Source organism: Chrysemys picta, chromosome 7, assembly GCF_011386835.1.
Source record: "Chrysemys picta bellii isolate R12L10 chromosome 7, ASM1138683v2, whole genome shotgun sequence".
Classification (NCBI taxonomy): Eukaryota; Metazoa; Chordata; order Testudines; family Emydidae; genus Chrysemys; species Chrysemys picta.
The window spans coordinates 56,080,461-56,107,404 of NC_088797.1; the positions used below are offsets into that span (position 1 = coordinate 56,080,461).

A 26,944-nucleotide genomic window follows, 5' to 3' on the forward strand; every position below is an offset into this window, starting at 1 on the left:
CTTGCTTCCACTTGCCAACATCAGGATAGACAATCTCAATGCAGCCAGAAAACAGCTATGCTCACCAATGTTAGGCCCTGGTGACAGCTCCTAAACCAGGAAGCAATGTGCTTCAAGACTGACTTCACCAAGGAGGTTAAAAAAAAAAAAAAAAGGACACCACACCATAGAAAAACCTAGGACCCAATCTGATTCATGAGCTATGCACAGAGGCTCCGTTCAGAACAAGTGGCAAAACGCAGGGTTCACAGTGCCCTTCTCTATGGAAGGGTGTCTGCAAATGGAATGAAAGGTGCCTGGTAACGCAGCACAAAGATATCTGATTTCTCAGCAGATCAGACAACACAAGCCTATAGAAGGGAAGGTCAAACCACCCCTAACTTGAGTCAGTACCATGTACACAGTCACTGCACCTGTATTTCTGCTGTCCTTCTCTTGGACATGCCTGAAAACATTACAGCTCAAAATGGAGGTACTGCTATGCCTCCTTTACAGACATAAGCCAAGCTCATAGCATACTGAAAAGGGTCTAACTTTATATCATGCTGCTGTGGAAGGATACCCGGGGTGTCCAAACCATGATGTTAACAGGCAAGAAAGTTTGAGAAATAGACCCTCAGCGACATGCTTCAAGGTCATCTTCTCTTCTCTGTCTGCAACAGATTAATGAACCACAGGATCATTTTGCAACTTTTCCCCTTTCCTCTGCATTCCCCTTTCAGTCAATTTTCAAAATCCCATAAATGCTCTATCCCTCTAAAAGACAAGTGTGCAAGGTATACTTGCTAAAACCCTGGCCTGGACCAGAGGAAGAAGTGACTATGAACTTTCAAGTTCAGTCAATCACACTAACAAACATGGGGAGGACTGGCAAGCTCATCCCAGGGAGGTGAAAGTTAGTGACTGTGGAGTAGGGCACTGAAGACAGGAAGGTAAAAATGAAGAAGAAAATCAGTGTTGGACATCTTAGGCAGGGATGTGGGGGTTCCTGTAGGGCTGAGTAGCAATAGTGCTGTGAAGGAGGGGAGCTCAGGAGTAGAAATTCCCCATTTTGGATGGGGTAGGACAGAGGGCGCTGGAAAAGAAATCAAGAGCGGAGCAAAGATGGTGATCCTAGTTTTGGAATGTAGCATCTAGAGCGAATGGGCAAGGAATGCCTCAGATGTGGAAATCGAAGGGAAAACCACTTTTGGTCAATGACCAGGTGCCAGAACCCTTAATGCTGCTGTAATTCCAAAGAAGGGGAATTAGAAACGAAAGAAGATTTCCCACGTGTTTGTTACTATACTGAAACCAGAAAGAATAATCATAGCAACCAACAACATGATTGATGTCCCCAGATTCCCTCAACTCAGGAAGCGACCAGAGTATAAATCCCCAGCATGGCAGACAGAAGGAGCTAATGGTAGCTATGAAAGAAGAGAAGGTACTTGCACTTTGCAGCTATTTACAAACAGAAAAGAAACCAAACTCCCTCTGAAAAATCAAAGAGGCCCAATTTAATCAAGACGTCACCCCAAAGGAAGATTAAGAATATTTATTTCTTACTGGATCTAACTAAAGTCTGTGCACAAGGTGATGAGGAAATCAATGCAAAAAACGTCTGGTGTAAAAACAAAGCTACACTTGGGGGGGAGGAGGGGGAATCCACACAGAACTCCCCAAAGTTTAGAATAAAATGTTTCCCAAGCTCAAACAGCACAGCTTCTGTAAGGAGTGAATACGAGGCGGACTAGCCAGTGGCTAGAAGCTCTCCAAAGCTGTATCTAAAGCATCCAGCAGGCTGTAGACAGCATATACTTCTCTCGTTAAACTTAATTCTTTAATTCAAAGCTGCATGTTAAAACATCACAGGGTACCTCCACTACACAGATCCCGTTCTATCTTCCCTATCAAAAATAATCCCCCCACAAAAACTAGAATGTAGAGAGAACAGAAGCAGTTCTCCAAATCAAACCTCTCTTTCTGGGACTGGTGTAGAAATGAAGGGAGTATATATATATATATATATATATTTTTTTTTTAAGAAGATGGAAGAAATCTACAACCTTCAGGGAAGAAATGGAGAGGGGGGGGGGTGTGCAGATGGGCTCAACCAGAGTTAACCAGAGGCCCATTTTGAGTTTAGCTTCCACTGAACTCCACCCTCAGCAGTTAAGTGGCTGGCAGTCAGCGTGCACGGAGTTCAACAAACAGAAAACAGCTTTCTCCTGTGAAGATTGCAAAACTGCGAATTAATCTTGGGTTTTTAAAATTCTTTTATTTCCAAACAGCCTTGTCCTTCACCACCTATGCCAGCCAGCAGCCACAATGGAGTAGGGAGGCTAGCAGATCCTCATGTACAAAAAAACGTTAAGCCTAGCATCTCAGTTGCTCTTCACTTAAGATAACTAAATTGCATATACCTAACCAAAAAGTCAGGACACCTGCCAGGATTAACAGGGCCTAAGAAGTCTTGCAGCTCCTCTCCCTTTCCCCACAGGGCTCACCTCCATCTTGCATCTGTCCCGTCCCCTCCTTTCCCCTCCCCTGGTATTTGTGGTTATGTCTATACTGCAGTTAGACACCTGTGGCTGGCCTGTGCCAGCTGACTACGGCTCATTGCAGCGTAGAAGTTTGGGCTTGGGCTGGAGCTAGGGTTGCCAACTTTCTAATGGCACAAAACCGAACATCCCTGCCCTGCCCCTTGCCCAAGGCCCCGCCCCTACCCCTTCTCTGAGGCCCTGCTCCCGTTCACTCCATCCCCCCTCCCTCCATCGCTCGCTCTCCCCCACCCTCACTCACTTTCACCGGGCTGGGGTAGGGGTGCGGGAGGGGGGTGAGGGCTCCATCTGGGGATGCGTGCTCTGGGGTGGGGCTGGGGATGAGGAGTTTGGGGTGTGGGAGAGGACACTGGGATGGAGCAGGGTGTTGAGGTGCAGGGGGATATGGGGTCTGAGCTGGAGGTGCAGGCTCCAGATAGGGCCAGAAATGACAGGTTCAGGATGCGGGAAAGGGCTCCGAGCTGGGGCAGAGGTGCGGGTGAGTGCGGGCTTCGGCTGGGGGTGCAGGCTTGGGGTAGGTCGGGAATGATGAGTTTGCGGTGCAGGAGGGGGCCCGAGGCTAGAGCAGGGAGATGGAAGGGTGCAGGTTCCAGGAGGGAACTCTGGGCTGGGGCAGGGGGTTGGGGTGCAGGAGGAGGTTTGGGTTGCGGGGTCCCGGCAGTGCTTACCGAGGCTCCTGGGAAGCGGCCGCCAGGTCTCTGTAACACCTAGACGCATGGGCAGCCAGGGAGGCTCCGTGTGCTGCCCTCGCGCTCGCAGGCTCTGCCCCCCCAGTTCCCAGGTTCAGGGAGCCTGCCTTAGCTCTGGGCCCCTGCTGCACTGCTGCCTGAACTTTTAACAGCCCGGTCGGTGGTGCCAACCGGAGCCACCAGGGTCCCTTTTTGACCATGTGTTTCGGTCGAAAACCGGACTCCTGGCAACCCTAGCTGGAGCCCAAGCTACAGGACCCTCCTTCCTCGCTGGCTCCCGGAGCCTGAACATAAGCCCGAGTTAACTGCCACAGGCCAGCCGCGGGTGTCTAATTTCACCACAGACATTCCCTTTAGTTCATCCACACACACATATGGAAGTAATCCTGCCCCATACGCACACACTGCCACCTCTCTCTTCCACCTGAAATCAGGCCTGAGGAGGCTGCACCCAAGGAGCAGTAGTTCTTGGGAGGAAAGGAAGCTGCTCCTCAGGCCTAAAGAGAAGTCATTTGCTGAGTGGTTTGGGCATTTTTGGGAGTGGGGAGGGAAAGGGAACCAGCCCAGAGGCCAATTGTTGCTGCTTCTCCAGTTACTGGGGCAGGAGACTGTAGGCACAAAAGGGGTTAGCTGATCAAGCTAACTCCAGCAGCAATTAAACCCAATGCAGTCTCCAGAGGCAATCTCTGAAAGGGTACCACTGTGCAACAGCACCACCCAGGCCACGGACGGCAGGCAGGGCAATTCTACAGACCTGACAACAGAGGTGGAGCCAGGACCCACCAGCCCCACTACTCCTGCTGTTCAGAGAAAAAACTGAACTACTAAGCAGTGTCATATGGGTCCTTGCTTACCAGTGTGACTTGCCCTCAAAAATCTCTTATTCCATCTTCAACAGGTGGATTTCATAGAATCATAGGACTGGAAGGGACCTTGAGAGGTCATCTAGTCCAGTCCCCTGCACTCATGGCAGGACTTGGTATTATCTAGTTTACTCTCTTCATCATGGGAGCACTGGCAGCAGGAAGGAAAAAGGATGAAGAAATATGTGGAGTTGATAGGGCAACAGACTGGGAGTCATGAGATCTGCCCACTGACTCGCTGTGCAACATGGGCAAGATGGCAAACCTCTGTGCTTGAGTTTCAATGTCTGAAAAATGGAGAGAATGCTGCTTACTCTTGGCAATGGCTCTGTAGCTCTAGGGTTAAAAGGGCACTGTAAAACATAGCGATATCTAAGGGATTGGTGGAGAAGTGACTTAACACTAGTTATGATCCCAATTTAGAAGTTCTCCAACACCAAACTCAGTTGTTAGGTTAAAGGCTCTCCAGGTTTCTTCTCAGAGAAAGCTGAAAATTCATCAACTCTCTGAAGAAAAACATTATTTTCTATTCTGAAGTTCATAACTTCATCAGGCCAAAGAGGATATTAATATATATTATATATATATATACATATATATATACATATACATATACATACACACACACCAGGACAGAGAATCATATTTATACAACATCATGCCTACTCATGAGCTCTGTCCATGTAACAGATTCTACCTGGTTGAAATGCCAAAGTCAGGAAGAATACAGGGGGAAAAAGATAGACACTCCCCAACTACACACTTTAGGGCAAAGATTCAGAGCACAAGCCAGTGAAAATAAATACACTGCTACCTTGATATAACCTCACCCGATATAACACGAATTTGAATATAACGTGGTAAAGCAGTGCTGGGGGGGGGGGGGGCTGCGCACTCCGGTGTATCAAAGCAAGTTCAATATAACACAGTTTTGGCTCCCGAGGACAGCATTATATCGAGGTAGAGGTGTATGTAAACCCTCTAATTGCATGTGAGGCTTTCAAAACATGTTAGAATTATGTATGCCCAGGGATAAGAAAAATGGTCAAACAAATATGCTTAGAAAACAAACCAGAAGACCTTCAACTTAGACTATATCCTGAAGAATTCTGAGGACAAGATACTGGAAATCTCAAAGCAACTTGATTTAATCCTGACAACAAGGGCACAAATATCTCTAAGCTATGCACAACGAAATTTGTTTCAATGTGGAAATAATCTAGCTGAATATTAGACAGGCTGAATTGACTCGATTACACAATCACATGTGTGGCCTCCATAAAAGAACACTCACCACTGAGTTCTTTCAAAGATGAGCCAGATGCTACGAAAAATCAGTAGCTTACTGGACTTATTTGATATAACACAAATTTCACCAGAGCAGAAAGAACAATTTGACACAAGTATCTTTTAAGAAATCAACACTGGTGTATCAGATCTTCCACAACCCAGAAATCCTCTGTCACCCCCCCAGGCTGGTGGGGCTGGGGCTGTTGGCTCCCAGGGCAGCAAGGATAAATCTAGGTTGGTCTATGTACGTTTCAGATACTGAAAAGGTTCTCCAGGCCAAATGAGGCCCTCTGACACTTAAGTCAACCCACCATCTCCATATGATGTTCTCATTTATGCCTGAGCATTACCTTTATCCTTTAACAGGGCTGCACAGGTGTCAATGTGGGTGGGCTCTGGCTGTCCAAACTTGTATTATCAGCAATACCACAAAGAAGGAAAGACCCATCTTGACTTTCAGATGTCTGGTAGAGTTTGCGGGACTGACAGCAAGAAGACATCTTTTGACTTGTAAACAGAGGAAAATTAATATGGAAGCCATAAATATGGAGGTCTCACTTTCAGTGTATAAGTGAAATTTAAGCAAATTTGAACACAAGCTGAGTGCTGAGAGCATGGAACTATTTCAGGATTTCATATCAGCATAAATAAATCAGAGGCAATAGTACTCCCTGTGACACACACACCCCAGCCACCACCTCCACCCTCCAAAACTGCTTTGTTAACTGATTTTCCAGCCAAATGGTCACCTCATGGTTTTAAATATCTGGAAATGAACCTATCCCTGAAGATGAATAAAGTGATTTTGTTTAAATTTTATACCACTCTGCAGATAAGATAGGATTTCAAACAGATTTCACAATTTACCTGAAGCTATTCCTTTTTGGAAGAGCTAACAATAAAAATGAGTATTCTCCAATACATTCTAGACTACTTACAAGTTTTACCTGTAATGATCTAAGCTAGCATAAAAAAGAACTAGACAAAAATATGGAAAAAATATGGAAAAACTTCCACTGACAAGGAACAAACAGATCATTTACAAAAATGCAGTGGTAAATTAAACTGGACAGAATAAGCTCTTTGGGGCAGGGACAGTGTCCACTTCCACGTTTGTAAAGTGTTTAGCACAACAAGGCCCCAACTGGAACCTCCAAAAGGCTTCATAAAGGGCCAGATGGATCTACCCTGAGGCCAATGGCCATTATCTTTCCAGTCTTTTCTTTCTGGGCCCTCTAGGAGCTGAGATTACGACGGCCCCTTCTAGCTTTAGAATCTGTGAAAAAGCTAACCATACTGCTGTCTGGCTAGCTCCACTGGAGGGTTCTTTCCAAAATGCCTCTTAGTGTGCAGTGTCCTGAAAGCACTGAACCTTAAGTACCACCTCCTGAAGAAGCATTCATGTGACTCTCTGGTCTTGAGCTGACAGAACTAACTTCAACAGTTCCTTACCAGGTGCCTTCATGGGAGGATGACCTCCTTTCAGGCTGGGACTCCTCACCCAGCTTTAGCTCCAACACAGACTTTGAGCCCGCACTACTCAGTGAGAAATGCCTGCTCAGGAGAAGGATTCCCAGGCTAATGTGTTGCCAATGCCTCTTACAGCAGGAGGTTCTGGAGAGGAGTTTTATAGAAGGCCTTGTACAAATGCCCTTTCCCAAGGCATAAATAACATTCACTGTTCAGTCCTTCTGAAGCAGGGAGCACAAAAGTGCAAGAAGAAGATTTTTTAGTCCCATTATTTCAGCAGGATCTGTTATGTTGGGTAGTCCCCCGGCAACCATAATAAACTTAAACAACAAGCCAAAACAACAACAACAAACAAAGAAAGTTTCCTAAAATATTCATTTCAGTCAAAGACACACATTAAAACTACTCTTGAGGTTTCTACACAACACAGAAAAAGGGAGAGGTAAGGTCTGCAATGCACTGCCTGGCAGAAAGAAAGGAACTGAGTGACGGTTAGAAGATGTGGGGTATTTATACCTGTGGGCTATGGAATCACACACCAAATGCCCTGAAAGTTGGCTGGGCCTATAAATCCTACAATGTGGGGACAACGATGTGAAGGGGAAATACAAATTGCATATTATTTCTCACATGAAAAGGACTCAAAAAGGGAAGGACAGGCTGATGTGCTAAGGCAAATGGGGCCTAACAGGCCTCTACCATCAACCCAGGCGGATTGTCTCCAGAAGTTTTAACTCAACCTTTGTTTTTACTGGGCTGCCTCCCTTCATCAGCCATCATGAAGAAGGGAGTAGGTAAAGTGAACTGGGCTACTGACGGGATGACAACTTTACCAAGCTTTGATTGGAAGGTATAGGAGATCTGAATTTACCTGCATCCAGAGACTTGTTGAACGGGAGTAGGGTGACCAGATGTCCCGATTTTATAGGGACAGTCCCGATATTTGGGGCTTTGTCTTATATAGGTGCCAACTGCTCCCCACCCCCATCCCGATTTTTCACCCTTGCTCTCTGGTCACCCTAAATGGGAGAATGGTACCTGTAGACCATTGCTGGCCTGCTTTGCTTCCTGTGGAGCTGAGATATACCTCCTACCTTGGAAATGGCGGTAGTACCTGCCTTGCTCTTCCTGGCGGAGAACTACAGGGGCACTGTGGGATTCCAACCATGGCTGAGGCCTCTAGATGCTACCATAATAAAAAGAAAACTACAAACAGGGTCCTGGGCTCTACCACCCACTTCAGCATGAAGGGCTAGTCCTGGTAGGAAAATATTTAAGAATATAACCAGCCAACACAGGAAAGACTATTGTCACTGGCTGGAATGAGGGAATGACAATGAGTGACAGCTAAAGCTGCCTGTAAAGAAACAGTGACATCATGCCCCTCTACTAGCAGGAATAGACAGGGCTAGAAGAAAGTGATCCCATTTGTCTGGGCTGGCACAAGAAAAGTGGAGATGAGTTTATAATTCACTCAACACTAGAACTTCACCCCAAAGCCATAAGCTCCAGGGCCTGGTGCAGAACAGACACTTTATGCTATCCTTCTTCCTCCCTCGGTATGCTTTCAAACAAATCTCGGGGTGGGGTGGGGGGTTGTGAATCTAATCAAAAGCTTGCACTCTTCCACTGCACCGTGTGTACAAGAGGGATGTATATGGAGATGGGTTAGGGTTAGGGAAAGGAAAGAGCGGAAACTGGAGTTCTCCACTAACTGTTCCCAGTGTCTGATTTCTAATGCTAAAAGGTGCTTGCCATGGGGGGAGGTGGGTGGAAGAGGAAAACAATGAAATTAAGATATATTTCATGTTATTTCCTTCCAACAGGCTCAACATCTGCTTCTACCATGGACGTGTTTGTCAGGGATTCAGTCATTTTTGTATCACAGCTTTCTGTGTATTACATTTTCAGCCTTCTGTTGGGCAGAACCACAAAAGAGCACATCGTTGGGCTACAGTTTGTCAGGTTTGCTGTTGAACCATGCTCACAACTGGAGAAGTGAGCAATTTGTTGCCAACTAGGGTCCCACATCTATTTCCTGTCTCTCCACAGTGCCGACCTTGCCAAAGTTTCAAATCATCTATTAATAACTACATGTTGAATATTGTATAGAATGGCACCTTTGCCTCTTTCATCCACCTACACAGGTCCTACACCTCTGTGTCCCCTTTCCTCTCTCCCACCACTTCCCTCAGCACCTCTGCTTTTGCTCTTCAACCCCCTCACACACAGGTTACTTGAAAAAAACCTCACTGCTTCACATAAAAGCAGCTGTTTCTCTGTCAAAATACATAATGCTTGAAAATATGATGCCATCTCCCCTATTTTGCTGGTTTAAGCCATTGCTGCCACTACGGTAATCATCACAGCATCAAATATGTGGCTAGGAGTGCTTTACAAAAATACAAGAGTGCCAGAGGTAGAAACCAAAAAAAAAAAAAAGTATCAAGACAAAACTAACTGGTTAGCATGGAAATATCAGAATCAGCAGGCTTTCAGTTTACACACACTCCAAGGGCAATGCTGCCATAGGCTAGGGCCAAAGATGAAGCTGCCAGCACACCATCAAGACCAAAGCCAGAGGCAGCCAGCAGCTGCAACTCTCTGCCAGGCCTAAGTGCTGAAATCATTTGCTTTTTTTCCAGTGGGATTTCAAATGCAGAACTGAAAAGCCAACAGAGAAAAGCAATTCAGTATATCCCAGACCCCCAAATGTAAAACCAGCCCAAGAGAGACAAGACAGAGAAATAACAGCTTTTGTTTCTTTAAGATTTAAAAATACTTAAAATAAGAGAGTCCCTTCCAGGCTATTCTGCTTATGTTTGAGTGTCAAAACATAGTAGCGTATGCAATCACCTTCCCCTTCCTATCTACCCCTCCTCCTCTTCCACATCACAAGCAAAGCCAGAGTCAATTATTCTCAGCTTCTCAAGCAAACAAAGATTAAAAATCTTAGGGAAACATCAGCCGTAGATCTCGGCTGGACAGCTAACGAGTCATAGCTTTAGCAACGCAGTAAGTAGAGCGGTCATTACCACTGCAAGACAGAGAACTCATCCAAGCCCTTTATAAATTGAGTAAGGAGCTGTCCCCTCCTCCCTCCCCTTAAAGCTCTCCCCATACATCACTTTGACATGTTGACTCAATTACAGCACACAGGAACCCCTAAGGGACAAACACAGCTTTCTGTTCACCTCCTTGAAGGCAGATACCCTCCCCCACTCCCACCCCCCACTTTGTGCTTTCCCAGAAACTTGTTTTACTCCACATTCTACCTTTCTCTCTCTGCCCCTCACAACAACTGGTACACCCCTTCTGCATGTCCTGGGCTTTCTTCACCTGTGGTGGCCTGAAGAATTAGCAAGCACTGCATCTCAAACACCTTAGGTAAGACGCAGACTGTAGAAAAAGGTGTTTTGTGATGCCAGCGAAGTGAGGAGAAGAGGAAACACTCTCCATCAGGCCAGGAAGACACACCCCTCACCACAAGCAAAAATAAGGGGGGGAGGGCAGTTTAAACAGAAGTTGAAGCCTTAAGTAAGATTTGTACTAGGAGTGAGTGGGGAGACATATAGAAGGTATTTATTCCAAAAGATTCCTCCTTGAAAATTACAGAGCCTAAAACTAAGGTTACATGTTTCCCAATATGGACGACAATGACAAATGATAAAAAACAGGTGCCATTAGATGGAAGGGAGCCACAATGGAAACTGGGGAGATGCCTCGCCTCCAGGTGCTGAGGTACTCTGTGTCTCCCCTCCTCCTCCTGTTATCCATGCACAGCCAATTACTGGCTTTTTGCATTGAGACCCACCGCCTGTGACTCAGAAAAGATAACACTATAAGAATCCTGGTTTAAAACTGATTTTATGCATGGATGATATTTAAGGCTACGGTTTTGTCACAGAGGTTGCAGAAGTCATGGAAGACCTCCGTGACTTTAGCCCTGGCGCCTAGAAGCTGCGGGGGTACCTGCCCACAGCGGCAGGGAGCTGTAAGGTACTCAGCCGCCATGGGCACGTACCCCCGCAGCTCCTTGCCAGCCGCCATGGCAGAGGGACCCTCATAGCTCACCAGCTGCCATCATGGGGTAGGGGGACCCCCCTGCAGCTCCCCGTTGCCACAGCGGTGGCGACAGGGGGACCTCCCACAGCTCCCCTCTGCAGCTGGTGACAGGGGGACCCTGGAGCTCTGAGTCCCCATGGGTGTTGGGGACCCCAGAGCTCCTAGCCACCCCCAAGCTGCCCAATCCCTTCCCATGCGGATATTTGAGGAGTTGTGTTTTTAAAGTCTGAATCAAAGCAGAGTTGTCAAGCAGGTTTTGTGAATTTTTCTTTATTGCCATGGCCTGTCAGTGACTTATATTAAAAACATCCATGACAAAATCTTAGCCCTAACGATATTCTGTTGACAGTCCAAAATCTGCCAGGATCAGGTCCTTCATTGCATGACAGGGCTGGCCGTTTTGGCAGGAGCTCTCTAAGGAGATATTACCACCAGACACTAGAAGCAGATGTGCTTTTGATTTCTGATCTCCAAAATCAGAGATTACATGCTTTGGCATAGATTTACTCTGTGGGCCTGCAGGAGACAGCCTGAATGAATATGGAAGGGATGGGTGAGGAGTGAATGATTGAAAGATTTGGAACTCTGAATTATCACCATGGTGAGGGGAACAGAAGCAGTCACTAATTACAGAGGCCCAGAAGAAAGTAAGGTGGGGGGGGGGAGGGGTGTCTATGTATTCCAACGTGACAGTGCCCATTCCCAGATGCTTCAGTGGAATGTACAAGAAAGCCCAAAGTGGGCAATTATGGAATAATCTGCTTCTAAAAGCAGGTTTCAAAGTAGCAGCCGTGTTAGTCTGTAGCCGCAAAAAGAACAGGAGTACTTGTGGCACCTTAGAGACTAACAAATTTATTTCCGCATTAAAGCTTTCATGGGCTACAGCTCACTTCTTTCTCAATGCCTCTGAGTTTGGCTCACGGTCTGCTGCATGAGGGTTTACATCCTCTCCAAACTTTGTAGTATTAGGTTTATTTTTTTATCCTCTCTAATGTAACTGTGGATGTTTCCAGTATCCATATAAAATGTCCAGTTCTTTTCTGGATCCTACCAAGATCTCGGCCTTAGTGGTATCTTGTGGCAATAAGTAGGCTAACTGTGCGTAGTGTAAAAGAGGGTTTCCTGTTAGTTTTAAATTTGCTGCCCTTCAGTTTAAGTGTCTGTCCCTTTGTTCTTATACCAAGAGAGAATGTAAACAGGCGTTTCTGATTTACCTCCTGCGACGCATAAGCAGAAAGGGTGAAGCATCATGCAGGATAAATGATCTAAATTCAACCCTTAAAGATATATTGGTAAAGGTTAACAATGTAGTCAAACAGTCCCTGTCTATGCTGTATTCTGTTAATTCAGAGATCAAAAGAACATCTTAACATTTAAATGAACTGTAAACATATTGATATCACTGTATTCATCTCTTTTTGAAATGTATAGCAAATCATCTGTGAATGGTGGAAAAAACAGGCAATTGCCTTATGTTAATCTGTGTGAATAATTACCAGCGATGCTTAGGAAATGAGCGTCTATTGTTCACTGAGGGACTCCGAGCTGTCAAAGGCGGCCTGAAACTGTATAAAGAATGGCTTGGATCCTGATCCTGTCATCTCAGATCTGCTTGAGGTTTCATGCAGGGGAAGCCTAAGCCACAAGGACAGAGATCCCAGTTCTGACTGGATCGCCCTGAAATATAAACATTGGACTATAACCTATGGACTTTTTCTGACAGAACTCTTTGCATCTACAAAGCTCTCCATCTCTGCTATGAATCTGAATCTCAACGAATTGAACTCACATCAGTATTTATACTGATCTTTTAACCAATGCTCTCTCTCTTTTCCTTTTTAATAAATGTTAGTTTAGTTAATAAGAACTGACTAGCGTGTATTTGGGTAAGAGCTGGAATATTCATTAACCTGGGAGGTAATGCGTCCGATCCTTTGAGATTCGTAGAACTTTTTTATATGATGAATAAGATTTTCATTAATCCTCATCATATTTGACTTGGGTGTCTAGGTGGAGGCCTGAGGCTGGGTTACTTTAAGGCAGGGGTGGGCAAACTTTTTGGCCGAGGGCCACATCTGGGAATAGAAATTATATGGCGGGCCATGAATGCTCACAAAATTGGGGCTGGAGTGCAGGAGGGGGTGAGGGCTCTGGTTAGGATGGTGACAGCTCCGGGGTGGGGCCAGAAATGAGGAGTTCAGGGTGTGGAAGAGGGCTCCGGGCTGGAGTGGGGTGTCTGTCTGGAGGGTGTGGGCTCTGGGGGGGGGGGCTGGGGAGTTTGGGGTGTAGGAGGGTGCTCTGGGCTGGGACCGAGGGGTTCAGAGGGTGGGAGGGAGATCAGGGCTGGGGTAGGGGTGCAGGCTCCAGCTGGGGGTGCGGGCTCTCGGGTGTGGCTGGGGATGAGGGGTTTGGAGGGCAGGAGGGGGATCAGGGCTAGGGCAGGGGCCGGGGAGGAGGCTCAGAGGCTTACTTCAAGTGGCTCCCAGAAGCAGTGGCATGTCCTTTCTCCAGCTCCTATGCAGGAGGCATGGCCAGGTGGCTCTGCACACTGCCCCATCCGCAGGCACTGCCCCTGCAGCTTCCATTGGAGCACCGGAGTGGGGCAATGCTGTGGCTTCCACGAGCAGCGTGGAGTGGCCCCCCAACCCTGCTCCCTGGGTGGAGCGCCGGAGCGGGACAAGCCCCAGACTGCGGTCCCCAGCAGGAGCTCGCGGGCTACCTTAAAACGGCTCCTGGGCCAGATCCAGCCCACGGACCATAGTTTGCCCACCCCTGCTTTAAAGGAACTGTGTTGTTGACTTCTGAGTGACCAGTGAAGTATAACAGAAGCTGATTTGTGCTGGCTTGGTAAATTTAAGTACTGGAATATCCACCAGCTTTGGAATATCTACCTGCCCCATTCTTTGCAGTTCACCCTAATTGAGTGACCTCAGCTGGCTCCCCTGGGATTCCGGTTATACTTCATTATATCGTTCCTTATTTAATCTCTATCTTACATTCTTTCAGCCACCTCTTCTCTAAACAGTTTCCAACTTTTTCAGTCTCTCTTCAGATGAAAGTCTCTGCAGAACTCTATTAATTTTTGTCACCTACATATGAACCCCTCTATTTCTGCTGGGTTTTTTTAAACCAGGGGACCAAAATGGAATTTAATACTGCCGGTGAGGGTATAGCCCTGAGTTATATTATGGCATGAACAGTATTCTCCGATACTGCCTTTCAAGAGAGTAAAGAGCAACAAAACCACACTATGGAACTTGTACAAAAAATTCCCACCACTTTGGCATTAGTCACAATGGGAGCCCTACATCAGACTACTTTTTGACTCAAGCAGCCATTTATAGCACTGTCAATTAACCCTGCTCTGAGGAAGTCTAATAAACATGATTGTGTAAACAGCTGGAAGAACCAGAGAGCCCTCTACACTAAAGCTCCCACTGGATTAGCTGTGTCAGTGGTAGCTTCAGTGGGGATTTTTTGGCAAAGTGCCCTACTGCAGATGGACCCAAAGAGACATCCATAAAACAAATTACTTAGGTTTTCATCTGACTTTCTGTGATACTGGGTGTGCTGCACTGTGACACTTTCTTGGGGTATCCAGGATTGCGAGTCACCAGGTAACCCCCTGATTCAGTGAGTGAGAAAGAGACTTGCTTGTGCTTAACTGTGTGTCAGCTTCCTGATACCACCAGCCCATTTGTCACCGAAACTATCTCCTCGGGGCCCTGCCTGCCCTTACTTTGCCTTGCAGTTTAACAATAGATGCACTCCAACCCCCCTAAAGTGTTCACAATACAATGTCCAGCTCTTCACTGCTGGACACTCACCAAAATTACCTGGGAAGCTGTCCTTAAAGGAACAATACACAGACCAGCTTGTTTGATTCAACTGAGGATAGGCTTCAATAGAACATCACAGCACTGAGGTATACTTATATTGAAAACAATCATAATGCTAAGATTTAAGAGCTAGCGAGGAAGGATAACAATTGAAACAGAAAACAAAAAGTGTACCACGCTTCCTATAGTATAAACTTACTTTAACAGGCTAATCCCTTGCCTAAAGCAGTTTCTCTCACCTAAAGCATCTCCAGTCAATAAGGCTGGAATCCCTCTTTCATAAATGCAGAAAGCACTGTCCTTTTTGCTTTCCTCAGTGAAGGACAAAGAGGTGTCCTTTTGCCTCCTTATGTCCCCAAAGTTCACTGTTTTGTCCCCAGAGTCACGATGACCCCATGGTTGATTCCCTGGTGTGCTGGCTCCATGTTGCTTTCACAACCTCATGTTGATGTTATATGCACATAAGCTTCCATTGTGTTGGCTTACAATGTCTATTTTACATATGAACAGAGGCAGATAGGAGAATATACATCCTTTGGTCAAAACCTGCTTGACAACTCTGCTTTGATTCAGACTTTAAAAACACAACTCCTCAAATATCATCCGCATGTACAATTTCACAATTATTAAGAGGATCATTATGACATAAGCTTTTATTAGAGACCTCACTTGACCCTCTTTGGATAAATACTATGAAAGCAATGTGTTAGGTGTAGTGAGTTTGTCAGGCCTGTCAGGAGTTACTGTTACAGTGAACCCTTTGCCAGTTGGCACTGAGGCTTTCTTAGGGTCTGTCATGGGGTTCACTCATCACAGTTGCACCTCCTGCTGGCCATCCTGGGGATTAGCTCTGCCAGCCAGTGCGCCCTCTTCTGGTGGTGCCCCTCCCATCATCTCCTCCACCTGCAGACCCACCCCAGTCCAAGTACTACAATGTCCTCTTCATGAATCAGCCTCTGGCCGAGTCACCATCCATATTTCCCCCTTCTGGGGGTGGGTATCACTTTCCACCAGTCAAGCCACTCCCTCAGTGGTGACTGAGGGGGAACCTTGGCCCTCCCACTGCTCTGGGTCCTGACCCAGGGACCCTGTAGATAGCAGCCTCATGTTGTGACTTAACTTCTCCCAATGCTGCTCCATTTCCCTGGGCCACTTCCCCATGGCTCCAGCACCTTCTTCACCCTCACCTCAGATCCTTCAGCTGTCCTGTCCCAGCAGCCAGCCAAGAGCTCCCTGGTGCTCTGCTGGTCCCTGCCAGCAGCTGCTCTGTCCAAGGTGCTACAGTTCCTTCAGCCTGTTAAGAACATAGTCCTCACTCCTTGAGCTCCCAGCAGCCATCAATGTGTTCTGCCCTGCAGCTCTTCTTAAACGGGCCTGTAGGGCTCAGACTGTCTGCTCCCTGCAGCTCTTCTGATTGGCTGTGCCCCACGCAGCCTCTCTAGGCTGCTTGAAGGACTGACCTCCACTGCTCCACTCTGGGGCAGGGCATGGTAGTACCAGGAGGCCTCCGCTAACCCCTTCAACTCCTGTGTGGGGTGGACACCTCATCACAGGGTCCCACACATCATCTACAAAACTAGAGGTGAAGCTTGATTTATCAGGATCTGAATTTTATTTCTGAGAATAAATGGGGAGAGGACATGAGAGAAGCATGTGTGTAGCTACTGGAAGTGGCACTTTCTATCCCTGAGATTGGCAAACTTTGGCTTCATTACTCTAATCCAATTCTCAATAGGGAATGAAACAGAAACCTCAGAATGGAATACTATAACTGGTCCACTTTGCAGTGAGAGGGCGGGATGAATGTGGGCTTGGGGTAATAGAATTTTATAAGCTCCCTATTAGACTCCAGAGAGGATATAAGGGCAGAAGGGATGAGGACCCTGAATCAATGAAAATCTGCAAGCAGAAGGCTCATGGAAGCACCGGGATCTAAACACATTTGTAAACACTGCTTTCCTGGAGTAGTCAGAAGGATATCTCCAATTATGCACCTACCACAGCATCTGCAAATCCCATCCACTATGCCAGAGAACAATATGTATTTGACAAGACCTTCTTGGTAGCATCACTTGGACATCAGACATGGAACACTGAAGAAACGGAGCATATCTGGACATTGATGAAATGGAAGAAGGATTTTTATAGTTGCTAGCACCTTCTCAAACAGCTACCAGCAATTCTGCAAACCAGTACTAAATTCAGAGATTTCATGATTTGCGTTTCAGATCAAAGAGACAGCAAAGTTAATGCTTCTTTGGGCCTCACCAATAAAAGGGCACTGTGACACAGTGTTCCCTCTAATTTTTCCCATGCATGTGCAGAATGACACCACCTCCATATTGGTGCATATAACAAAATTCATGTGGTGGGGTGGGGCAGAAGGTTGGAGTGCAGGCTCTGGCGTGGGGCTAGGGATGAGAGGTTTGGGATGCAGGCTGCCCTGGGGCTACAGAGGGGAGAGAGGACTCCCCCCTCCCCCCCAGCTCTCTCTCCTTGCAGCAGTACCCCGGGCTCGGGGGGGGGGAGGGGGAGGGGGGAGGGAGAGGCGCCTCTCCCTATTGCAGGAGTTCTGGGGCTGGGGCCACGAGATAGGTGCCTCTCTCCCGGCCGCAGCAGGTCCGGGCTGGGTTGGGGCTGGGGGAGTGACGCCTCACCCCCCGGTCGCAGCAGGTCTGTCTGCAATCCAGGCTGTCAGTGATGGTCCACAGCTTTAGGCTCCCCAAGGGAACCCAAAGAAGCAGACCGTCCGTCATCAGCGGGCACTCAGGGCTGCGGCAGGGAGAGATGCCAGCCCTCCCCCAGCCCTGCCCGCATGGCGCTTAATAGGCTGCTGCGCAGCTGCACATCTTAGACTAGGATATCTAGAAAGAAGCAAAAGGTTGTCTTTAGTCCATCCCTTGATTCCAGTAGGAATGCCCACTGGAAGGGTTAATTTAAGGCCTGGAATTGATGCTTTAATTTTTTTTCCCCCTTTTTCTCTGAAAAGTCCTATTCAGGATACTTGGGGTGGGGGGGAATTCAAGCAAATGGACATAATTTGTTGTCAAGATATGAAAAGTACATGACAGATGCTTATTCCGGCTTCTTGGCCCTCTGAATAATCTCATGAGTTTAACTAGGAGTTTGGTAGAGATGGGAGAAGGAAGAAGGATCTTATAACCAAGCACAGGGTAGAAAACAGCAGCTAATTATTACTTCCCTTGCCTTATAAATTATTATATGATATTCCAAATTGACAAAGACTCCTTGATGTACTTGCCTAAATTCATATGTACAACTCCCAGAGAGATGCCCTTAAAAGGTAGCCAAGCTACCACATGCGTTATAATCCAGATATAATTGTAGATTAGTTAAGTACTCAGTCATTACCTGCAGGGGACTGACTTTTCTCCAAATACACACACATTTTTAAAACAAGGCATCAATGAGACAAACAGAGTTAAGATGTTTCCAGTGTTGTTGTAGCCATGTTGGTCCCAGGATATTAGAGAGACAAGGTATGTGAGATAATATCTTTTATTGGACCAACTTCTACTGGCAAAAGAAACAAGCTTTCGAGCTACACCGAGCTCTTCTCGGGTGAAGATTTATTTCCTTGGGCAGCTGACAATGTTCTTCAGCTGCACAACAATACTACTGTAAATGAAACCCACCACATCCCACTGATTCCGTACTGCTTAAGGGCCAACAATTGCATTGGTTGTCGCCAAACCCAGCTTGCTGTCAGGGAATTTCATACACTTATAGCCACAATGTTCAAAACCACCATGGGGACCCGGTTCCCCATTCTGCAACAGTGCATCCAAGCCGCTTCAAATATCAAACTTGCTTGAACCCAAAAAGGTGGATGGAAGCCTGCTTTGGAGAAAATGAACAATTATACAAGAAGATAACAAATGCAGTTACCAGCTAAGTAGATATTTGGAACCATAATGGGTCATTGCATAGGTGCCACTTGTGCTCCTTATACTTAGCTTACATAAACTGATTACTAGCAGCCTTGCTGACAAATTAGCACCTGTCAATGTACCCCATGATTCCTGTATGTCCTCAGAAAATCTGTAACATTGTCTATTTGGCACTAAACTTATGAAATACAGGCTCACTGATATTTCTTTGGTTTCTGAATAAACGAGGTTTGATGGAACTTGACAATAATGAAGGAGTATCACAAACCTCCCCTCCTGCTCTAAGTGTAGGGCACTTTTCTTTGACCTTGCCTTCTCTAACAAAAACAGCTGTGTGTGTATGTAGTGTGTATTTTACATACATACACACACACGTGTAAAATTCCAAAACAAAAACTCTCCACTACACACTGTTCTCCCCCCAGGTAGATGATGAGGGAACAAACATGTGACAAACATTAGTCACATTGCTTAATGCACTATTGGAAAGAGCTCAGGTACTATGGTGATGGGTACAGTGAGAATCTGTATAAAACAGAATAGAATGTAATAGAACATATGATTGCCTGATCCTTTGTGCTCCTGAGTAAGGGACTGCATGCATCAACTTGGTTAGCAAGGACAGTACCTCTTGGCACTTTTACACACCCCAAAACATATTCAGGCTTCTTTTTGGGATTTCTCCCCTCCTTCCTCCAGTTAAAGGGAAACTCCTCCTCTCCTAGACAATTCAGGGGAAACTGAATAGCAAATTCCATTAACTTGAACTCTGAGACAGTAACTCAGCTACTATGAGTCACTGACAGCTGGGAACAATCCCACCAGCTTTGGAGAGATGCCATACTCAATGCAGTAGCCGCCCCCTTCCACACCAGTCCACAAAAGCTAGCAAATCTGAAAGGAATCACAAGAATGCTACTGCTCGCTAGAGAGGGAGGGGCGACTCTACTGAAAGAATCCAAGCAAAAGAAGGGCCTACTTCAGGCAAGCTTCTGAGCAGAAAAGCACTTTATGTTCAATGTCATTGATTCTGAAATAGTCTGACCTGTGCACTGTGACCTACGTTTCTGGTTTGAAAAGGGGGCTTAGCAAGCTTTCCTGTAGAGAACGGTTATATAATTACCAAGCCTCACCCAAACACCTCTCTGGTATGTGGAAGTAGTGTACTCTTGTGCATCCATCAGTGTATGTACTCTGGTGCCTTACTGGCAGAATTCACACTCTCAGCAACAGAGACCAATAGGTTCCCTCAACCCACCAACACACACTGGTCAAGAATGAAAGCACTAACAGGTAGATATTAAAGAGCAACAGCTGTTGGACATTAGCTTCTTTCCATCTCTAAAATTATTTCCCTGAATCACAGATGAAACATGGTTTGCAATAAGAAACTTTCCTGCTCCAGGCCCTAATGAAACCCTTCGCTGGCTTCCTCTCCTACATCCATTTCAAACTCTGCATCTTCCACTTCAGGGCCCTCTCCAATTCACTCTCCCTGAATCTCAACTCTCATTTACTTCTCACCCACCCTGCCACACTCTCCCTTTTCTCCTTAAAGCGAGGCTCTGAAAAGTGGCTAACTAAAAATAGCAGCTACATGACCAGTAGACCTGCTCCATGTGTGTATTCCAAGCCCTATCTGCTTGCTTTAGTGGCACTTTACTCCCGTTAGCTATGCAAACCCAACACAGCTAAGAGAGGGGGGGAGGGATAGCTCAGTGGTTTGAGCACTGGCCTGCTAAACCCAGGGTTGTGAGTTCAATCCTTGAGGGGGGCCATTTAGGAAACTGGGGTAAAAATCTGTCTGGGGATTGGTCCTGCTTTGAGCAGGGGGTTGGACTAGACCTCCTGAGGTCCCTTCCAATCCTGATATTCTATGATTGTCTATGATTGTCTTAGGTTTCAGAGTAGCAGCCATGTTAGTCTGTATCCGCAAAAAGAACAGGAGTACTTATGGCACCTTAGAGACTAACGAATTTATTTGAGCATAAGCTTTCGTGGGCTACAGCCCACTTCATCGGATGCTAAGAGAGGGGCACTGAATTCCTTTCTTCTCACACACCAGACATGCTTGCTGAGGTCTAGTCAGTTACACAGATCTCATTGAAGGCACAGTATTTTTTTAAATAATGGTGAGGAAGCATGATGAGGAAAGAAACCAGCTTGACTCTCTGATCTCAGGTTAACTCTGCAAGTTTAGAAAGGATATCTTTTCACTTGTCATCCAAGCACATCTGAGATGGAGTTAAGAAAGAACAAACATGGAATCACAAGTTCCCCTTTTTTGGGGGTCACTTTCAAGAGTACAACCACAAAAAGGTAAAGGTCCTCAATATCTTCCTCCCATTAGCACCTTTGTTCGCTCTTAGGTCCTGACCTACACAAGGGAATTTAGAAAAGAAGTTCACACAGACTACCACCAATTCAACTGCACTGGTTGAAGCCTCATAACATTTAGCTGACAGTGATGAAAATGCCAGAAGCTGCCACAGCTGTGCATGCACTAAAACTCCCAGCAGTTCTACCACTGGTACAGCTAAACCAATAGTAGCTCTAATGGGACATTTTCCCTCATTTTTTCCCCCCTTAGGAACTAGATCCAGGCCTTTATTCAAGCCAACCCCTTACACACAGAACTACTGCCCCTATCTATGCACCAATCACTCTTTGGTCCTCCAAATCCATTTTTGCAAACCCTTCTTTCATTGTCCCCCTCACAGCTGTTCCCACATCCTCTAGCATGGAACCATTCCAACCACAAATGCCAAAAGTGCTTTAATTTGTTCCCTATTGTTGTAAGAATCTCTCTTTTGGGACTGTGACAGAGAGTTGTATCTACTTTACAAGTTACATGTACTACAACATTTGGTTTAATGTTACTTTATGAGGGAACTGCAAGTTTCAATTTAGGAAGACTTCCTGGATTTGTGGGGGAAGGGGGGATTAAAGAATATTAAAAGATCTGGCTCTAATGGGAATGTTTGTGCATGCACAAAGATAGGAAGTGATTCTTTTTACAGCTAGCTCACACCATGCAAGACTTCAAAAGATACACTTTGAAGTTTAAAAAAAAGACTTTTAAAGTGACCAAAGAGGCAAAAGGAGATTTAAAAATGCTATGCAGCTGGATACTGAACTCCATTAAATATTGTAAACTGGAACATACGATGGTAACCGTGCATTAGAGCAGTGGTTCTCAAACTAGGGCCACCACTTGTTCAGGGAAAGCCCCAGCAGGCCGGGCCGGTTTGTTTACCTGCCGCGTCCGCAGGTTCGGCCGATTGCGGCTCCCATTGGCCACGGTTCGCCGCTCCAGGTCAATGGGGGCTGCAGGAAGGACGTCCAGCACGTCCCTTGGCCCACGCCGCTTCCTGCAGCCCCCATTGGCCTGGAGCGGCGGACTGCGGCCAGTGGGAGCCGTGAATGGACAAACCTGCGGACGCGGCAGATAAACAAATTGGCCTGGCCTGCCAGGGGCTTTCCCTGAACAAGCGGCAGCCCTAGTTTGAGAACCACTGCATTAGAGGGAGGAATGATGCAACAGGTAAAATGTTAAGGCTTTCTGACATCTATATACAAACCTTTAGAAGTAACAGGAACAGGCTACACACGACATCAGATCAAGAGCTAAAAGAGTGGTCAGAGCACTGATTTTGAGAGCCAGACGGACCCACAGACAGACTGAGCTACAGTTAGAACAGCTTCTAAATGTGCATGGAAAACTTCTACCAACCTGTAACTATTTAACAAAATTTAACAACCCTACTATGAGATATTCATAAATTGCAACAGGGTCAGAATACATTTAAATACAGGTTTCTCATGTTTTAAAAAATGCATTTTACTAATAGTTTTACAGAAAGCTATAATACTCTGAGTACTACAGTTTTTTTTTTTTTATTTAAAACTGTGGCTAAGAGGAAAAAAAATCAAAGGCGATAATAAAACAGTGACAGGTTTAAAGTTCAGTATACTACAACTCGTCAAGAACTAGAGGTGAAAGTTTTAGACTCCCTGGACTACACAGCACTTGCTTTCAATCGTAGAAGGTTCTGAGATATTGACTTTATAATCACAATATTATTATGTAATGAAAAGTTATTTTAGGTAATTGTTTATACATTTCTAAGACAGCTATAATTTCTCTCCCCCTCCAAAACCTAAAGTGTTGCACTCACGGCACTAAGACAGACTGGCTTTTCAGGTGGAGGGATAGTACCAATTTTTTATTTATTTTAACCTCAAAAACATTCAGAAAGCAGATTTTCTGTCAAGTATCAGGCACGTATAGTACATGTGATGGCATAAAGATTTCATCATCACTATTTTGGGATGATCTGCAATCATTACTCATGGCTTGGCCACTTGTGAGTAATGCAGCCAGCCCAAACACATGCCAATACATTATTTACACCACATCACATCATATATTCACTTTCATCCTGTTTTCTCTAAAGCACTGATAGTATTCCTCATATATGCATTTCATCTGTGTGCAGCCAAGGCACAATCCTGTTTCATAATTACAGAATACCGTCTTGCTTTCAAACTTCTCTTTAGGATTAGTCCCTGCACTGGTTTAACCTACATATTTTCAAAAAGATCTGTTGGAAAAAAAAAAAAAACACTTCCACAGCAGCTCTACCCATCCCTCTGGTACTTCCCAATATTTCCTTGCCTGGAATGGAGGCTTTACAGAAATCACTGCTCAGGAACTACCAGCGGCACCTTCTGGTAACACAGCAATGGGAGTGACCCTCAGCCCCCATCTCATGCCTGTTCCCCCCCCCCCCCCACTCCCTTCACAAAAGCATATTACTTCTTTTCCCCTCAAGTAAAGCCATAAATAGGTCTGCTTTGCTCAGACAGCACCCAACTTCACACAGGTAAGCAGGTTTATGTAGAAACACGCCACTTTTTGAAGCGCTCACCTCAGCCACACCCTGCAGTGTGGGTCTTTGGTCAACAACTGTACAAATACCAGCAAGTTAGTATTGTAATTAATACTCATTTTCAGGTCAAAGCAATTTTTGTTGCCCTAAATCCAGCCTTCCTGCCCTGCATGTGAGAGGAGAAGCATGCTTACTTTTCAGTTTCCCCCTTCTGCAGTGCTGCAAAATGCCATGCCATCCAAGCTGAACCAAAATTTAACAGCACTTTGATGGTCGACACTTAAGATTTTATGAGCTGGTAGATTAGATTCTCTCCACTGAGAGCTTAGTTATAGTTAAAGGTGACAGGTATGGCAAGCCTAAATTTATCAGTCCCTTGGAATGTAAATCTACATCAAAGAGGATGGAGGTTAAGCTCTTACCTTTTCAGCAGCACCTTTGTTTAGCAGCCAGCACACAGAGCAAAAACCGACAATGCTTGGCTTGCAATCACTCCCTGCAGCTGGAAAGAAAGGAAAATGGGTCTGGATTAGAGACTTGCAGGAGAGGAAGATCAGAACCTAAATAGGATGCTTCATTTCATAGGAGTTTCAAGATAATTGCAGACAACGTTCAGAGAACACTCACTTTTGGGGGGGGGGGGGGGGGGAGAGAATTCCCAAACAGGACTGAAATAGCCAACAAGATGCTGCTCATCTGATTGTTTCTGGATGTGAGCCACTAAGTGCAGGTAAAGGCAATAACAACATGTAACACAGGGCATGCACCATTTCAAAATAAAACCAGGGAAGGTAATGAAAAAACAGAGGGGTGTCTGGCTTGCCATAGTCTTTCCGGATCTGAAAGTCAAAGTCCAGAGGCCTCTTCATATGAAGGTCACAGTCCTGAGAACTCTGAAGTACATTTCACAGAGACACCTTTCTTCCTAATGTAGAGTAAACTGAGGCCCATTGGTTCATATGTCACAGCATTCTCTCTATCATGGAGCTCAGACTGCGGCTGTAGGTCCTTATGTAGACAGTCTATGTATAGAAATGCAATGTACTACTATAAACCAACTCTTTATTAATGTGTTTGAAATGTGAGGTACAGATATTCTAGTCTTACATAGGAAAACCCCAGAACTGGGACTTGTCCCAAATTCTTTGCATAATCTCCTCAAATTAACACCAGGGCTGCCTGAAAGTCAATGCCAATCAGCCAGCCAATGATAACTTTTCCTTTCATAAGCCTGTAGCCAGCGATTCATGTAACTGTTCCACACAGAGCTCAGGCTGGACTCTCCATCACAACCCTCATTTATTACAAGAGACAGTCAGTCATCTGTCAGTTTGCCCAGGAAAGCTGCAGCTCACTCTGCCTGGCAACATGAACACGTTTCACCACTTCCCTTATCACACAAACCAAACACAGGAGTTCAGGGCCACCCTACCTTCTCTCAGCAGCGCAGATGCACTGACCTTTTGGCTGCAATTTTACCACATGCTTTGGGTCATTAAAGAAAAAAAAACAAAAAAAACAAAAAAAACACACACACAAAAAAAACCCACCATCTCCCACACCTCCTATTGTTTTAAAAAGTTTTGCTATTATTCAGCTTGTCTAGTCCAGGGGTTCTCACAACAAAAATTTTTGGTGCCCTCAGAGTGCGGTCACCAACTCTTGCTGGTGGCCATGCTGACAATTTTTCCTAAAATACTTCATTAACTTTAAAAAAAAACAAATAAATATGCAGATATACCTGTCTACATCATCATAATTTATTTATTTAGGGTTTTTTTTCAGACTCAGTAGAAAACATAATTTACAGTTGTCTCTATTCTTTACTGGACCTAAACAGAATAGAAACACAAATAAGGCACTTTGCATGTTCTTGTTTGTTGTTGTTGTTGTTTCTTTTGCCTTTTTGGTTGCGCTCCCCCCCCCCCCCAAGACTTGCTAGCTGGTAAGTGTTCTGCTGTGAAAAGTGATATTTGTATGTTTTGTGACAAAGTTCCTCCTCTATCTTGGTGGGTCCTGCGCTTATTGGTGGATTTTCTTGCCTCAGAGATTCACCATGTGGTTTGGGGAACAGCCCAGAGACCTTCCCTTCTGGAAGAACCCACAGTCCAGGTCAATTGGGAGGTTTGGGGGGAACCCAGGCCCACCCTCTACTCCAGGTTCCAGCCCAGGGCCCTGTGGACTGCAGCTGTTTATAGTGCCTCCTGTAACAGCTGCATGACAGCTACAACTCCCTGGGCTACTTCCCCATGGCCTCCTCCAAACACCTTCCTTATTCTCACCATAGGACCTTCCTCCTGGTGTCTGATAACGCTTGTGCTCCTCAGTCCTCCAGCAGCACACCCACACCCTCTCAGCTCCTTGTGCCTCTTGCTCCCAGCTCCTCACACTCACACCACAAACTGAAGTGAGCTCCTTTTTAAAACCCAGGTGCCCTGATTAGCCTGCCTTAATTAATTCTAGCAGCTTCTTAATTGGCTCCAGGTGTCCTAATTAGCCTGCCTTAACTGGTTCTAACAGGTTCCTGATTACTCTAGTGCAGCCCCTGCTCTGGTCACTCAGGGAACAGAAAACTACTCATCCAGTAGCCAGTATATTTGCCCTTTACCAGACTCCTGTACCCCACTGGTCTGGGTTTGTCACAGTTTGTTGATATCACTTTTCACAGCAGACTTACTCAGTCCCAGCAAGCCCTGGGACAAATTAAGCCCTGGATGGGGAGGTGGGCAGGGAGGCAGCGGGGCCCAGGAGGATGGCAGGGGTGGTGAGCCTGGAACCAGAGCCTGCCCCCGCATGGCCAGAGCCAAAAGCCCCATGGCCAAAGCCTGCCTCCCCTAACCCCAGGAAAGAGGGGAATTCACCAGTTGCCTGCACCTCCAGCGTTTGTGTCTCTGGAGGGAGGGAGGGCCCAACCACTGCTGGCAGCCCTGCGAGAGGGACCACTGCTTTGCAACCCCCGCCATCACAGCCCAGATGGCTGTGGCCGCAAGAAAAGGGGTGGCTGCATTTGAGAAACACTGGTCTAGTCACTTGCAGGTTTCCACAGTCGGACCATGTCAACGCTACCACTTATGTTGGCAAAATTTTTGTCACTCAGAGGTGTGGAAAAAAACATACACCCCAAGTGATACATGTTTCGCCGGCATAGGTGGTAGTGTGCACAGTGCTAGGTCAGTGGCCGAGCTTCTCCCACTGGCATAGCTACCACCGCTCGTTGGGGTGGGTTAAATAGGTCAATGGGAGAGCTCTCTTCCGTCGGCACAGAGCATCTACACGAGAGATCTTACAGCAGCGCAGCTGCATCGGTACAGCTGTCCCGCTGTAAGCACTCTAATGTAGACAGCCTCAGACAAGTCTAACACACATGGCAGCCAACAGCATG

The 26,944-nt window shown here is 46.1% G+C and overlaps 1 protein-coding gene across 11 annotated transcripts in view; it reads right to left on the reverse strand.

Moving 5' to 3' along the window:
- The window catches only part of NDST2 (N-deacetylase and N-sulfotransferase 2), a 242,065-nt gene that overhangs the window by 165,646 nt on the left and 49,475 nt on the right, over positions 1 to 26,944 (reverse strand). For 8 of the 11 annotated variants that reach the window (XM_042850140.2, XM_065551504.1, XM_042850138.2 and 5 more), the window contains exon 2: positions 23,985 to 24,064. The gene's annotated coding sequence lies outside the window, so the exon portion shown is untranslated. Of the gene's footprint in view, positions 1 to 23,984; positions 24,065 to 25,844; positions 25,976 to 26,944 lie in introns of those variants that run through there. The other 3 variants (XM_065551509.1, XM_065551503.1, XM_065551500.1) reach the window with 1 other exon arrangement.